The following is a 14,451-nucleotide window of genomic DNA, read 5'->3' on the forward strand; positions in this document are numbered from 1 at the left end:
CCGTCAAGTCTTGCTTCCCATGGCCTCATCTCCGGAAAGCCCTAACCCGATGCCCGCGAGGGAGCTCGTCGACTGCGGAGGAAGCTCCTCAGCTGCCGCCCACCATTCCAATCCGGCGAACCATGGCCCCCCATTGACAGCGCCTCTCTCAACCCCATAACCTCTGGACTCGGTTGCTGAGGACGCATGGGAGGCTTGGTGGGGAAGAAAGGCCTTCTGCTGGAAATGGCTCAGCCCGAGGAGGGGAGCTGCGACGGCGGAGCAGCGATGGTGAAAGCGGCAGTCCAGCGGGGTGAGCAATGGTGAGAGCGGCAGTCGAGCGGGGTGAGCGATGGTGAGAGCGGCAGTCGAGCGGGGTGAGCGACGGTGAGAAGTGAGAATGCGAAGGAGGAAGAGCTGCGGAGGAAGTCGAGCGGGGTGAAATTTCACCCGCTCCCATTTGTGTTGAGCGGGTGAAATTTCACCCTGTTTGTTGGGTTTTCAACCGGGCGGGTGAAATTTCACCCGCCCGTACAGATTTTCCCCTCTCCACAGGATTTCACTCGCCCATCAAACGGGCCCTAAGGTCCTCAAAACGTGAAATTGAAAGAAATATATTTTCTGAAATAATGAAATGAGAAAAATATTTTTGATTCTCATAAATATATTTGTGTTTGATGATAAAGAAAGATATTTTGTAAAAAATATGGAGATCTTAGATGCATGGTTCTCAAAGTCATAATGTGCTAGAACGACAGATTCAGGGTGGGTTCCATGTTAAATTAAACACTCAAAATCGAACTATATCTATTAACTGAGCTATTATATTTTCTTATTTCTTTTCTAGAAGATAGAGAATTTTTAGTTTTTAAAAGTTTTTCTGTTCTAAACCTCTAACATGTTGTGCAGAATAATAAGAACCAACTCATGTGTTTTAAACATAAGTTGAGACATTCTGTGTTTCAAGGAGAGTGACAAAGCTCCCCTCCCCAAAAACAGTTTGGGCTTTGGGATTGAGCAGAACTATGACATCACCAATTTATCATAAAAAATTAGGCAAGTATATGAATACAGAACAACAAAACAGAGAAACAGGAAATAATAGAGGATATACTGCAGAAATTGGTTATAGGAGCAGACTAAAGTAAACTAAGAAACATGATATACTGCAGAAATTGGTTACAGGAGCAGACTAAAGTAAATTAAAAAACAGTGAGATGCAGTATCAGAAATGCCTAGTGACATAACCCCCAGATGGGTTAGAATAGTTGAGTTAAGAAAAAGAAAAAAACGCCAGGGTCAAGAACAACAAAACAAAATATTTGTTCTAATCAGCTATCGATATATAACAAAAAAAAAAGTACCGTTGAGAAAAAAAAATATTTGTTCTAATCAGTTGAACATTCTTCTGTTTTTTCAATTCCAAGACATTCAACGGTCAACAGTTTCTTTTCCTCATATTCACATGAAATTGCTTGTTTCCCAAGTTCTGATTCACCTTCATCAGAATATTCTACAATTCCACCATCACCCAATATGGAGAGAACCTTTGCAGCAGCCTTCTCAGCCTTCTGTTTCTGATTGTTCACAATCTCGAGCTGTGTCTCTAATTCATAAACCTAACAAAGAAGACCAGGCTACCAGCAAAATTAAAATACGCAAAACTAAAGTTAAAAATGAACACCAACATATTCGAACCAGGCCCAACAATAGGCATATGTGATGAACCCAATCCCAACAATAGAAATCAGCAAAAGCATGAATAATCAGAAAAACCTAAAAATCACCAGAGCATGACACCCAACAACAAAATTTGCACAAGAAAGGAAACAGACCGAATCGAAGACAATAAAATGCAGTCGACGGCACTTACGAGAACACCCAAAAAGGAATACATGAAAACCCAACAAAACTTCTATTCTGCAACTGCGACGGGGCATAGAAGTTACCGGGAGGAAAAGAAGGGGAAACAAACACAGTGAGGAATACTTGATACAAGCTTCGTCAAGATGGAGGGATCTTATCAGGATCTACCTGAATCGTTGAAGTTCCTGAGGTGGTGGCAGTGTCCATTGAAATAATTGCCGATCATCATATGAACATTGTAGTGCTCGACCTGACAGAGAACACCCAAAAAGGAATACATGAAAACCCAACAAAACTTCTATTCTGCAACTGCGACGGGGCATAGAAGTTACCGGGAGGAAAAGAAGGGGAAACAAACACAGTGAGGAATACTTGATACAAGCTTCGTCAAGATGGAGGGCTCTTATCAGGATCTACCCGAATCGTTGAAGTTCCTGAGGTGGTGGCAGTGTCCATTGAAATAATTTCCGATTGTTGAAAAACATAAAGCAATAACATAAAAGAACTTAGGAGATTAACGTGGAGCATATTTTCTTTACCCACGGAAGGCCATCGGCCTTGACATTGACAAAGTATGCCAATCCCTTATATAGGCATTACAGATGAGATAACTCCTTATTTTAAGGAGCTGTTACAAGATATTCATTATCAACAAAACCGTTCCTTGATTTTTGCTGTAACTGTTTCCATAATCCATCACCTTGATTTTTGCCATGATCCTTTCCAAACGATCCTTACCATGATGCTGGCATCCTTATCATATGTGTTTGCCGTTAACCATCATTCTTTTCACCTTCCCTCAAATTGGACGGCGTTTCACAAAGTCCAAATTTGCCATGGAGATTTTGTGGAGGCATTTCATGCTTTGGCAGCAATTCAGAAATCTCAAGCTTGATTTTTTGAATATTTTGTTCACAGGATCGAGTCCTCGCTTTGATGAAGAAGGCAGCGATCTCTTTGGCCGTCTGCGAGCCATCTTTGGGCTTTGATCTTCTTCTTCAAGCATCCTGCTCTGATACCATGTTGAAAAACATAAAGCAATAACATAAAAGAACTTAGGGGATTAACGTGGAGCATATTTTCTTTACCCACGGAAGGCCATCGGCCTTGACATTGACAAAGTATGTCAATCCCTTATATAGGCATTACAGATGAGATAACTCCTTATTTTAAGGAGCTGTTACAAGATATTCATTATCAACAAAACCGTTCCTTGATTTTTGCTGTAACTGTTTCCATAATCCATCACCTTGATTTTTGCCATGATCCTTTCCAAACGATCCTTACGATGATGCTGGCATCCTTATCATATGTGTTTGCCGTTAACCATCATTCTTTTCACCGATCATCATATGAACATTGTAGTGCTCGACCTGACATAGAGCATCATAGAGGAGTTTCTAGGTCCAAGTGTGACTCACTTATGGCCTTTTCGTTACTTCCACCCCCAGGAGGGGAACTACTCGCAGACGTTCAGCCAATTGAAAGTCCTTATTCTCAAGAATTGCAAGAACCTCAAGAGCACCCCCGATTTTAGGCTGATTCCAAACACAACCAAATTGGTATTTGAAGGGTGCGCCATGCTGGGTCAAGTCCACGAATCGATCGGCGATCTCCAAAGGTTGGTGTGCTTGAACTTGGGAGACTGTCATTCTCTAAAGAAAATACCTGATAGCATCTATCGGCTAAGTTCTTTGGAGAAGCTCATCCTGAGCGGGTGTTGGTCACTAGGGGAACTCCCAGAAGAGATTGGCAGGTTGATGTCTTTAAAGGTGTTCCAATTAGGCCAAGGGTATATGCAAAGACTTCCACAGTCTGTTGGCCTGTTGACAAACCTGCAGGAGCTGAAAGGCGCAGATTTGAAGACCATCCCAGACATTTCGAATTTGCAAGCCCTGCGACGTTTACGTCTGAGCGGATGCTTCCAGCTGATGGATGTTCCTGGCCTGAGCAAACTGAGATGCCTAGAGTCCCTGCAACTCAACGGCTGTGATGCACTAAGGGACATGAATGACATGATGAAGGTAACTTCTTTACACATTTATATATCAGTATCATTTTCATATACTTCTTGTCGGCCTGCATTCTGTTTTATCGATCGTAGAGTAAAAAGTAAAAATCTTTTTCTATGGGTCGTCTTATTAATACCTTACAAAGCGGAGCAATATGAGTGTTCACTCGGGTGCATTGTTTAGGTGACCTTTCATATGCTATCGCTTGCGTGCCTCTTTTGATGGCATAGAAGCGCTGAGCATGGAGTTGGTTTCAGGACCAAAATTCCTTTTTTTTTTTTTTTTGTTCTAGATAAGTTGAATCTAACTCGATCCATGTAAACAGAACCCCGAAATTATTGGGGCCGTGTGGCCCATAATCAGGGGTGTGACCTGCCAGCTTCTTAACAAGAGTAGCGTGTTTTTTTTTGCTTGAGCAATATTTTGCCTTTACATACATGTTAGATTGGCAACCATCTTATCCGTTGTCCAACATTACCCTATTTTGCCTTTACATACCTGTTAGTTAGGCCAAGATTGGCGACCATCATATCAGCTTGACTGGCCCGTATAAGCCAGGTAATAGCTCGGTGGCAATATTTCGTAAGTGTCCTGCACAAAAGTTTTATCTTTAGGCCCAACTAGGGCTGCACACGAGCCGAGTTGAGCTTGAGCTCGGCTCGACTCATGTTTAGTGAGCTTGATCGACTCGAGCTCATCACGAGCTTCTCATCATCAACTCAAGCTCGACTCGAGAAGCTGCCACCAAGCTCAAGCTCGACTCGAGCAGCTCGTTTATTTTTTCTTCACACGGTGTCATCGGTAATAGCACATGCCATGAGCAGTGCAAAGCTTCTTCATGCGCTCTTTTCCATTATGGTGATGTCCTTGGTAATGGCATGTGGTAATGGCACCTGCCATGAGAAGTGGTTAAAGGCCGGAAGAAAAAGTGAGGGCGAAAAAAGAGGAAAAAAGGAAGACGAACTTCGTGAGGGAAGAAAAAAATGGGAGGGAAAATGAAAATGGTGATTGATTGATTGGAAAGCAAGATGATGAAATTGAGGTTTAACAATGAAAAAAGAAAATGAAGTGTGGCTGCGTGGGTAAAAATGGAGGGAAAATTAAAAAATACAAAACAAAAAAGAAAAGAGAAAATAAAAACGTGAAAAAGAAAATAGAGATTAAAGTTGAGCCAAGTCGAGTTAGTCTAACTCGAACTCGGCTCGTTAACATACTCGAGTTTACATTTAAGCTTGAGCTTGACTTGTGTCAAAACGAGTCGAGCTTGAGTCGAGTTTACTCGAGCGAGTTCGAGTCGAGCCTGAGTTGGCTCGACTCGTTATGCAGCCCTAGGCCTAACCGCTTAAACTGCGTTGTAGGTCGGTTCACTTCGATTGTGTACATGTACCTTGGCCGATTATCGTTTATATGTGCTCATATCAAATATATATATTTTATTAAATGTGCATGTATATATTCTGTATCTAATCTTATTTTAAATGTGCACCTACCAGGAGGCCAAATTCAAACATTGTGAATATCTCACCATTCCTGGACAGCCGATTGATTCTTTCGGCTCCAAATCTCCACGCGGACTATGGACATGGACATGGTCATGGTCGGTATGGACATGGTCGGTGACGGTATCTTTTTCTCTCCCCAACGTGCCTCGCCGAGGCAACACTTACACTACTGTTCTTGTTGAGGACCACGTGCCACGGTCTTATAGAGTAACTCAGGTTAAGGCCGAGAGGCATGATAATTCTAGGATAATCTTTGGACGTGTAGAAAGTGATGAGGCACAGATTGAACCGGAAGAGATGATACATATCAGGATAATCTTTGGACGTGTAGAAAGTGATGAGGCACATATTGAACCGGAAGAGATGATACATATCGTCTGTGGTGGAGCTTTCATCCCTCAGAAGTTGGAGGATGATAAAGGGAAAGGAGTCATGGTAAAAGGTGGGAAGGGCACTTTTTTTGTGTGTCATAAAGTGATAGGGAGCGACATTCAAGTTGAAGGGTGCACCGTTGCTATTGTTGACACCGACACAACTCAGAATCCCAAGTACAAAGAGAATGATGGGGCCTTTGAGCCTTTTTGGGTGGTGAATTAATACCTCTTATTCACCCCAAAGAGATGGGAAGAGATACCGAAGGATCGACGTCACGTTCAAAGCGGAAAGCGACTTCCAAGGTACCCTTTTTCGTATCGAATTGCACAGGAGGCGACGACCGTGAGATCCATGGGTTTGTTTTTGGTTACACATATGTCGAGTGTATCGGTGGCAACCTTTGACTGGTTTGCTGTTGATGGGGGTGGGTGTAAATTAAGAACAATATTCAGCCTTATTTTTCATGTAGTATTCAATCAATATTTGTAATATTTATAAAATATATCGTACTTGAAGCGTGGATCGGTCACCTGATACATATCGACTTCTGTAAACCACTTTAAGGAAAAAGTTTTAAACAATATTTGTATTAAATATTGTTATATATTGAAAAGAACTTTTTATTTGCTATTAAATTAATAACTTAACTATATATCTCAGTTGTTAAAATTAGAAAATTTAAAACATATTGAATCATAGAAAGTATACAATATATCTGTCTAAAACAAAAAAAATAAAGGATAAATAACAAAACAACATAAAACTATTAGAAACATATCAATATTTCCTAATACTTATATTAATTATAACTAATGGGTTTTAACCATACCAAATATCAGTGATTTAAATCTTTAAAGTAATAGGACTTGTAAACATTGATGATTTAAACTATCCTTCAAACGGAGCACTATGTGATATATAAAAATTTAATGACAAGAGAGAGAAACTCTTTAAAAATGGTGGACTAGGCATTGTTTTTGAAAAAAATCATTTCAAGGTCGATCGGTTTTGTTATTCCGGTCGAAAAGGGCTTCTCATCCCTACTGCCACCTCCTACCTTGTTGTGTGTGTAAGAAACCAATGAAGAACAGAGAGAGAGAACGAGAAGCGAGTGAGTGGAAGATGAGGGACGGCGAGAGAAGATAATTGTGTCGTGGAGCAAGCAACAGGGAGACAATTTAGAAGGCATCCTTTTTTTTTTTTTTTAGTTTGGAAAGGAGAAACACAGTTTAGGGTTTCAATTTTGAGGGAAAACGAAAGGCATTTGAGGTGCTGCCTTCAATTTGCTCTATGCATCATGCACTTTCTTCAATCTTTAGAACATTGGACGATGCTGCTGTCCATCTCCTTGTCTGTCACATTGGACGATGTGTGGCCCACAATTTGTTGGGGACTGAATAATCTGAATTGGGTCAAGTCTGAGGGCCCCACATGAATAATGTTAATTTAAAACATATAAAATGCATGTATGATTTTTCATGACTTCACAAAATTACGTCAAAAAGGTCGTTAATATGTACCATTCATTCTTCTGTCTAAACAAAAAAAATTCCAGCTAACAAATAAAACGACTTCCAAACAAGATTCTATGCCCTTCAAAACTATAAAGGAAGTCAAAGCAAAAAAAAATACATACAAAAGATCAACAAATATTTATAATATCAGCCTTCATTGAATTTTCAAAGACTGCATAAAAAAAGTCTGGTGCTCCGAGTAAGAACACTGAACTGGTGACATATCAATTTTTCCAGATGCCTTGGCCAGGTCGGTTCGAACCAGCTGAACCCCCATTTACAAACTCGATGAATTTAAAGCTTGTACATCATTTTTAAAGTTAAATTTTAAATATAGCTTTAAAATGGAACCTCAGGGGCCACCACGTGGGCAACAAACTATTAATGATAAAAAAATTGAAAAAAATAAATAATAAATAACTCTCATTAAAAGAGGAAAGCAGCTACATGCTCCTCCCCATCTTTCCCTTTCACCAAATCTACCAAATAAATAAATAAATAAAATTTCATAACCCCTTCTCATTAAAAGAAGGGAGAATACTCGACAAGAGGGTAGCGGTTGCAACCCGTAGCCGTTGCAACCCACCTCCACCTCTTTCCTTTCCCCTCCCGATGTAGACTGGAAAGAGAGGAGGAGGGCTGTCTTCCTTACCACAAAAAGAAAAAAATCCAATATAAAAAAACTTTTTGGTTTGAGTCATGTATTTTATTTTGCTGTTACAAAAAAAAACATTGATCAGAGAAACAGCCGGTCAGTATTCAATTATAGACCAGTTCCATACACACACACACACACACAACACACACAATATATATATATATATAATATATATATATATATATGCAGTTCCAGTATTTCTGTCTACTACAGACTTTTCCAGCAAATTAGGTAGGGTAGCTTTGTTTCTTTTCTTGTCATCTCTGTATGAATGTTTATCGTTTTTCTTTACTTTTGTGTTCACGTAAATTTTAGATGTGATTAATGTAGATCCAGCATGTTCGAATCCTTAAGCGATGCCAAATTCATATTACGTGATGATTCTGAGCTTTGTCCAAAATTGAATGTGATTTACGAAGCAGTTCTAGATTCTTTGTCAAAATTCGTTCTTCTATATGCTCCTTCAAAAATTAGGAACTCGAAAAATACACCTTCAAAAATCATTCCGTATAGTGGAGTTGATTCTTTGATGTGTTGGTTTATGCTTCAGGCCAATTGCATGATTTTAGCAGGGTATGTGCTCTCCTATTCATATTTTTAAAAATAGTTTGTCTCTGCCTCACCCTGTTTGAAAACCGAATCCTGTTTTTCTGCACATGGTCAACATCAAAAACTCATAACTCTTGGCCACACCATTTTCAGACATGTCCATGTTCTGTTCTGTTTTTATAGAACATGCATTTGAAGGTCCCTGAAATTCAAAACCAAATCTTTTTCCATCTATTTTTTGAAAATTGTTCTTGTAGATTGGTGTGAATCACCAAGTTAAATATGAATTTCTTATACATGGTTCTTATTCATATATACTAAATGTCTAATTAATTCTAAGTTAGTTTAGATTATGTTGTATTAATGCTTGTTGCATTGCATATAGCTTGAATTCATGTCGCATATCGTGAAACTTTGAAATCACTTAGATTTTAGGTCCATATTTATATTAATTACTCAAACAATCGTATATGTGATGCGATGGCACTCATATATGAACTTGGACCTATTTAATGTGCATATAACACACATTTTTTTCATGAATTTAAAAAAAAAATGCACGATTTCAAATTTGGACCTACGTTACAAAATGATTTCCAATGCAATCCTGCTGGAGGGAGGCCCCGGACCATTTCATTGAAGAACTATGGACAATATTTTACAAAACGATTTGAAAACCTCAATTTTAGATTAGATTGAGATCCAAACCCTACAGTCAAAAGCCACTTGTTGCCTAGGCGATTTGGTGTTCATGATCAATACCGAACACCAAAACCTCTACTAAGTCTACAGATTTAGGTGTTTTCCCGAGGAATTGGACTCGATCAGTGAAGGATCCAAGAAAGTATCATCAAAACCCGGATTATGATAAAAAAACCAAATTCGATCTTGTTGAAATACATGATGTTGAGAATTTGAGTTGAAGTATCAAATGTAGAACTAGTAAGGTAGAACGAGTCGATATTCATTCAATAAATTCAAAATTATGATCAATAGATCCAAAACAGTGTCTTTGCATTCTTAGTATTAAATCTATGTATGGTTGTAGATCAGGATTGGATAGACGACTAAACACATTAGATGAAATTTTAAATATAGAATTGAGATGAGTCGGATCCTAGGAACGAGCCTCGTTAAAGAACATAAAGATCCAAATGATCTCTCGGTGAGTATTGATAAGCGGACTGACAATTATAATAAAAATATCCAAATTACAGAGGATTTGAATTTCATGATTACTTGACTAAGCGATGCCCGATAGAGGAATGGAAATATTTACGGAGTATTTCATTTGAATTACAAAGCGATGCAATTCAAGCTTGACCTTATTGAAATTTGATCTCATTGAAGTTGAGTATTGGATTTAGATCTAGAATACAAACCGAGAGGAACAAATCAAAGGCTTATGTTAAGAATCGTTAGAGAAGTCCATGCCAGCTTTCCCCTTTCATTCAAATATCTAAAATTTGAGTGGACTGATTTTAGATGATATTTCGAGTTTAAATCAGGATCAATCGAATTAAAGATCATATTTCAGTTTAATCAGGCATTAAATAAGTATTCAATAAATGTTTAATTGGTCTTACGACAGTAGATCTCGCGGAGCTTATCCATATAACTGAATTCAAGTCCACTATCCCTGCCTATCTCCACCCACCCCTTATTATCTATATCTCTTACATTTAAAGGCGGTACAAGAGAGTTTCATTTTTTTCCTTCTTTCCAAGTATTGACCATCAAAGGGACTCAAAATATTTTTCAAAATTCTTACAAGGGCCTGAAAAACGTTATAAATGAAATTTTACTAAGCCCCTTGGCTCACCCCTGTGTCTCGGGTTTCAAATGTCGACCAATCAATATGGGGCCGGTTTAAGTCAATTAACTCCTGTGTTTGAATAAAATATTAACAATAATTTCTTTTTTTTATTTGTAAACTATAATTCCTATGGGTGGACGTGCATAACGAGGGAAACAACCTGATGAATTTAGAAGAAAACCAATATCAACAAACCTTGGGTATGAGGTTTTCAACCATTTTAGTATCTATGTTTTGGAATTTCATCATCCACACGTGACGCGTGACGTTTTGCTTAGTACGATTATGTTGTTAATTTACCAAGAAAATTGCTATTTTCTCGATTTTAAGAAAAAAAAGAAAATAGTTTACTTTTCACTGGAAGTCAAGAATTTTCTGTCAACAAGAAGACAGCATTAAATATATGTACGCTGCACAAATCGAAATTAAATTTACTTAGTGGGACCATTACAAATTATATTCTATAAAAAATGTAAAGTGGGGCTAGTATTGTTTGATTATAAATATTCGGAAAATGCCCAAAAAGATACATTAAAAAAGTTCATGACAATAAAAACCATACCTGTTGTTGAAAGATACCTAAATTTTGCACCATTACTCAAAACAACCATTTGTCCATTACCCTAATTAGGCAATCGACTTAAGATGGGGTTTAGATGATAAAAATAGTAAAATACTACCCTTAATGAAGATAAATTGCAAGATCATTAGTATGTGTCAACTTTCCTAACTATATCCGATATTATTAACTCGGGATTAATTCTATCTGAATAATTTATTTTTTAACTACATTTAAAATGAATATGATTTTTCAATTAATGATCTACTTACTGATTTAACAATGTCAAACAAATTGCTAATTAACCATAACAAAAATTAAGTTGGATGTAGAAATATGAAAATTACATGTGCTTACTGATTCATCAGCCATACACCTTCTCCCTGTTTGGACTTTGAATGACGCAGCATAGCTATTCTGCTATGCAGATTCTTTCTTTTTCCCAAGAGAGCCAATCCTTTTTTTCCATGTAGAGATTCATGTCCCCTCTTGTCACTTTTAACCCTCACCAACTCGAGAAGAAATAATTGCCTGTATGCAATCAACTTAAAAAGGAAGTTCCTTGATAGGCGTAATTCCCTGACACTGGAACCACGCAGCTCCAAATGACGATCCACTTACTTTCATTCCCACCTTGCTCATGCAGGAAATATGTTAAGCATTGCACATCACACTGTTATGGTGATTGATTAAAAGGAAGATATAGGTCGCCATACATGAGATTCATTAGAAGCAGTTTCAGTAGGCAACTCATGTGAAATTGTTAGAACTCTACTGCACAAGTGAAACAAAAGTTTAAATTTGGTGGAAAGTTCCACGATGAAACAAACGCAGAACTAAACCTGGAAATTTTCACACCGATATGGAACTTTGCTTCCAGCAATCAAGTTCCACCAAGATAGGTGGAACCTTATTGCGGGGCAAATTTTGGACCATTGAAGTGCTTGCCTCTTTTCTTTCTCTCTATCATCCGTAGAGGAAGCTTGACCACTCAGCCGGCCGGGACGTATTCAGTTATTCTTGAAGGAATGGGTTCGAGTAGACAGGTTGAGAAGACAATGGCTTCCTCAAAGTTGACTTCAGGTATGGCAAGCTACATTCAAAGGTCTCCAATCAATTCAACGTATTCAACAATGATGAAAATGGAAACATCTTGAATACCAACGGAACGCCCAAATCCAACAATGACAGCAAAGGGAAAACGCCCAAATCCAATGACAACAAGGGAAAGATTGATTCTAAGAGGACACACGACATCTATGAACGTCAAAATCCAGCACATAGTCTTCAATCTGAAACGGTGGGAAAAGGAAAAGGAAAGACACAAAATTGTGTCTTAATTAAACAAAATCCTCCAACATTTATTTGATATCCTCGCAGTTACAAATTGTTGTATATATACTGTAATCGTCACGTAATTCTGTTTTTCTTGTTTCTCTCTCTCACTCTGTTTTCTCGTTTTTCTTTCTCTCCACTTCGTGCTTTCCATTTCTTTATGGTATCAGAGCATCCATCATGGTACGTACTCATGGCTTCCTCTTCCTACAGCAGCTTCTTCCAACAATTCATTTTTTCCTTACCCAATGAATCTGAATGTGTCGAACTTTGTCTCCTTGAAACTGACACACAGCAACTTCTTACTATGGAAGACCAAATCTTGGCTCTTATTGAGAGTCAAGACATGAGGGGTTCTTGACAGGCTCGACCCCCACTCCACCTAATATCATCGAAGACCCTGTTGATCCGCAAAAGTTCATCTCCAATCCTAAGTTTGAATCATGGCGTCATCTGATCGTCTTGTCAAAGGATGGATTGCTGGTAAGTTATCTGAAAGTGTACCTAAGCTGGGATCCACTTTTGGCAAACGAGACTTGCCAGGAGAATCAGTGGGACTTGACAAAGGATGTCCATAAGCAGACACAGAAAAGTAAAGTCAAACGGTTTGGATGACTCTCTCTCCATAAGGCGATTCCTGACCCATTTCCTGTGGCCTTCACTGTCAAGTTGCTGGTTTCTGATCCAGTCATGATTTAAAGGATTAGTAATTGCATCAGAATAATATCACATCGTAAATGACAATAAAAAACAAAAAAAAAAATTGAGGATGCCTACTTAAACATTGTCAACAAAAATTTTGAAAAAACAAACCTAAATAGTGTTGGTTGCCTAGTCAAAGGGAGCATGGAGTTACAAAGGGTGAAAGCTAAAATGGTCCACATTTTGACTCAATGCAATAACCTAGAGTTAAATCCAGATGACCAAGAAACAGAACCAACTGTCAAGAAAAAAGTTAAGAGATGGGCCTTATCTGTGAAGATGACAGAAAACTAAAAAGGAGGTCTTAATTTATCCAATAGTTCTGTGGCAGCCTTACTACCCAACAATCCCTCCATAACCTATATCAACAACAGCTGACTATGTAAGATTCCAAAACTTTTTTAATCATGTAACAGATTTTGCCAAGAAAAGAATGATCGTGCTAGTACATATGATATTAGCAAGCACATCTAGCAAAGGGTGAAGGCATCAATGAGTAATGCATCTTTACATCATATAAAGTAGAAAGTTATTACATTATAAATTTATAATTAAAGCAGACCCTTTAAGGATATGCTCTTCCACCAGCATCACATCCAAAACAGGCGTTAGTGTCAAAGTTTCAAACCCAAATATCAGCCATGGGAATTGCAGTTAAGTACATAAACCCATATTACACTCGATATTGGCTCAAGCTACTCATGTGTGCCTTATACTTTTCAATGCACCATTGCTCAATACTTCCTTGCTTTGATATCAAAAAATGTACTCATCACGTGCAACCTCAACATTTGAAAAAAATGCCACACCCACACATCACACATATCTGACATAGCTTCTCAAGGAAATAACAATTGAAAGGCAAGCAGATGTGAGATTACCTCTTCCTTAAAGAATGGCTTTTGACTGATCAATTTTTCCCGATCTCCATATTTTGTAATACCACGAGGCCATTCATGCGAAATGAAGATATCAATAGGCTCCTCAATTTGCATTAGCTTGTGTACATCATGTTCACGCACATGATATATGGACCTAATTTCTTTTTCATTGTAAGGTGCTCGTTCATAGTGTCCTGTTAATAGAAAGCTTGATATATTTACATTGCTCATACCATCAAGCAAGCAGAGCAAAAAAAATCAAAACAAAAGAGACTTGGCAAAAATTACATCCAAACTACAACTGAGATGCATATGGACAATAAACCATGGACTAATTAATGAATGCAGATTTATATTATAAAGCATTGCCACATATATTATGTATGGGTATTATACAGCGAGGAATATCTCGCGTATAATACGACAAAATTATATATCTCAGGAAAATTCAGAACATTTTTTAAAACATTAAAACATTTAAAAAATCCTGAAAATTATAAAAAATAAAAAATTCATAAAAAATACAACATTTCAATTAAGACAGAGGTTTTTAAGTTGTCCTAACATTAAAGTATCTTTGCTAAGGTCAAAAGACTAATTATGAGTAACTTTTTTAGAAAGGTTGTTTTACACATGGTACCTTGTGCAGCATCAGTTAAGTTGTTAGAATACTAACAAATAGGTCCACACTGTCTTTGCATTC

This window comes from Nymphaea colorata, chromosome 13, assembly GCF_008831285.2.
Source record: "Nymphaea colorata isolate Beijing-Zhang1983 chromosome 13, ASM883128v2, whole genome shotgun sequence".
Classification (NCBI taxonomy): domain Eukaryota; kingdom Viridiplantae; phylum Streptophyta; class Magnoliopsida; order Nymphaeales; family Nymphaeaceae; genus Nymphaea; species Nymphaea colorata.